The sequence below is a fragment of the Arachis duranensis genome, chromosome 3 (assembly GCF_000817695.3).
Source record: "Arachis duranensis cultivar V14167 chromosome 3, aradu.V14167.gnm2.J7QH, whole genome shotgun sequence".
In the NCBI taxonomy this organism is placed as follows: Eukaryota; Viridiplantae; Streptophyta; class Magnoliopsida; order Fabales; family Fabaceae; genus Arachis; species Arachis duranensis.
The window spans coordinates 83,874,527-83,877,791 of record NC_029774.3 but is presented as its reverse complement, the minus strand read 5'-3'; the positions used below and the strand labels follow the sequence as shown (position 1 = coordinate 83,877,791).

The window sequence follows — 3,265 nt, the reverse complement described above, 5'->3', positions numbered from 1 at the left end:
CTTGAAGCTGCAGGACCCTTTTTTCACCAGCAGTAGTGCTGTCTAGTTTTACTCTTTTTTCACCAGCAGCGGTGCTGTCTAAGTTCAGTATCTTAAGAGCCCAAGAGGCTTTATGCTCCAACTCTAATGGCAAGTGACAAGCCTTTCCGTATACCAGTTGATATGGGGACATCCCAATTGGTGTTTTGAAGGTTGTCCTGTATGCCCAAAGAGCATCATCTAGCTTCTTCGCCCAGTCCTTTCTTGATATCCCCACAGTCTTTTCCAGAATCCTTTTCAACTCTCGGTTAGATATCTCTATTTGCCCACTTATTTGGAGATGATAAGGTGTGGCAACCTTATGCTTCACCCCATATCGTAGGAGTAGGGCTTCCAATGGTCTATTGCAGAAATGGCTCCCTCCGTCACTGATGAGGACTCGTGGGACTCCAAACCTGGTGATGATATTCCTTCGAAGAAAGTTTATGACTACCTTGTTGTCATTGGTTGTTCCATTAATCTACTAGACTTCTTTAATGCTCATATATGCACATTGGTGACACCAAACTTAGTTTGTAATCATGTGGTGTTTAAGGGTTTAATTAAGACTCTTAGCCCAAAATGACATAAGTTGTGTTCATGCCATCTTGATGTGCCTTGAACACCAAACTTGTTGTTCACTATATGTTGCATATAAGAGTTCTGTTAAATGTTTGTCAAAGTTGTTTTGAAATCCATGATCTTACTTTATTAACTAACACTAGAGAATTTAAAAGAGGGGATAAGAATCATGGGTTGCCACCCATGAAGTGCTTCTTTAACGTCATTAGCTTGACGTTTGGTCCTTATCAAGGTGGTTGATAGTGCTTGAAGTCTTCTCCCCTTGCAGTGAACCTATATCCATTGGCTTTGTTGATAAGCTCCATATGCTCTAAGGACAAGATTTTGTTGATGGTGTACACTGGAGGCAGCTGAGATGGAATAATGGGAAGGTGAGGTGGTATAGATGGAAAGTATATAAAGACCACTTCATCACGTGGCGAGAAATCTTCTGTAGGAATTTTCTTATTTTTCCATCCCCTTGGGACTTTTTTTTCTTGTGTCCGTTGATGCCAACTTGTTCTTTGTGGTTTCCTTTCTGAGGATGGTTTTGTTGTCTATTTCATGTGATTCTGGTGGGTCTGGTTCCTTTTGGATTACACTTGGCTGTTTCTCCTTCTGATTACATTGGTTATTGAACATAGGAGTCCTTATGTGTGGTGCTTGTGCTTCCTTATTTGGCTCCTCCATCAGCTCATTGTCATCATGATCTGCTTCTTGTGAGAGGTTAAAAACATTGAAAGTGAGCTGCTCGTCATGTATTCTCAGCACTAACTCTCCTCACTCTACATCTATGAGTGCTCTAGCTGTGGCTAGGAATGGCCTTCCCAGAATGATGGGGTAGATAGGATTCTCATCCATTTCCAGGACAACAAAGTCTGTGGGAAGATAGTAGCTCCCAACCTTCACCAGCACATTTTCAACTACTCCTATTGCCTGTTTTTTAGTTTTGTCAGCCAATCTGATAATTACATCAGTAGAAGTTAGTTCATTGATTTGGAGCTTCTTCATGAGGGAGAGGGGCATTAGATTAATGCTTGCTCCCAAGTCACAAAGCCCTTTGTCAATCTTTGTTTCGCCTATAGCACAAGGAATGTGGAAACTTCCTGGATCCTTCTTCTTTGTGGGTGGCCCTGGTTGAATGAGAGCACTGCAATCCCTGTTCATCTTTATTGTCTGTCCACCCTTCAATGGACTTTTTTTGGCTAGTAGCTCCTTTATATACTTGATGTAGAAAGGCATTTGCTGGAGGGCCTTAATGAATGGTATATTTACATCAAGAGATGCAAACATATCAAGGAACCTTGAATACATTCTCCCTGCTACACCACATTTAAGCCTTTGGGGAAAAGGTGCATATGGGTTTAATACCTCCTACTTCTTCAGCTCTTCCTTGAGTATGGGTTGAAGTGCATGGCTTATTTCTTCCTGGTTTTCCTTTTCATTATCATGGAGGTGTTCTACTCTATTAATACTCCTCTCATCATTTGTGGTTATCATCTTACATTCCTCCCACCTTACTTTCTTTGTTTCTCCCCTTGGATTCTTCTCTGTGTCACTGGGAAATCCATCAGTGGATTTGGGAATTTATTAAGATACATACCCTACTTGGGACTCCAATCTCTTGATATTTTCTCCTTGGTTTCTGATATTGGCTCGCACTTCTTCCTTAAACACCTTATTGTCTTGGACTTCTCTGCATAAGTTTTCAAGTAGAGCCTAAATCGTTGAGAGTCTATCATCTGTTGATAGGATCTTTGTGAGGTATGTTGGTGAGTTGCATTGTTGTTGGAATTGAGGTTGTGGCGTCTCTGATCTTGACCTTGGTCTTGTTGATTTCCCCACCCAAAGTTGGGGTGATTTCTCCATCCAGAGTTGTAAGTTTTGGAGTATGGATCATGGATTTGTCTAGGTGAGTTTCCAACATAGTTGGCTTGCTTCCAATCACCTTCTTCTCCTATATTCACTCCTTCTTGAGCTGGTGATGAAGTGATGGCTGCTGTAACTTAGTTTTCCTCCACTTTCTTAGTGAGATCTGCTAGCTACTTGGTGATCATCTTTTTTTGAGCTAGCAATGCATCCATGTGGTTCAGCTCCATTACTCCTCTATGTTACTTCTTTCGGAGGCATAGAAGTAGTCATTCTCAACAACTGTTTCAATGACATCTATGGCTTCTTCAATGGTTTTCTTCTTGTTTAGAGAGCCTCCTGATGAATGATCTACGACCTTCTTTGACTCATAGGAAAGACCTTCATAGAAAATGTGAAGTTGAACCCATTCATTAAACATATCTGGTGGGCATCTTCTTGTTAAGTCCTTGAATCTCTCCCATGCTTCATAGAGAGTCTCACCATCTTGATACCTGAAAGTCTTCACCTCAGCTCTCAGCCTGTTGATTCTTTAAGGAGGGTAGAATCTTGCCAAAAATTTGTTCACCATATCTTTCCAATTTGTTAAGCTCTCCTTTGGGAAGGATTCAAGCCATTTAGATGTCCTGTCCCTGAGTGAAAAAGGGAACAAGAGCAGCCTATAGACATCCGGGTGGACTCCATTAGACTTCACAATGTCACAAATTCTCAGGAAGGTAGTTAGGTGTTGATTGGGGTCTTCTTGAGCACTTCCTCCAAATGAACAATTGTTCTGAACAAGGGTGATGAGCTGCGGTTTTAGTTCAAAGTTGTGAGC

The 3,265-nt window shown here is 41.4% G+C and overlaps 1 non-coding gene across 1 annotated transcript; it reads left to right on the top strand.

The window, feature by feature from the left end:
* The first annotated feature begins 2,863 nt into the window (after window positions 1-2,863).
* Window positions 2,864-2,971, top strand: LOC127746222 (small nucleolar RNA R71). The gene has a single exon (XR_008007842.1). It is a non-coding gene; the product is annotated as a small nucleolar RNA R71 (small nucleolar RNA).
* Window positions 2,972-3,265: the final 294 nt, after the last annotated feature.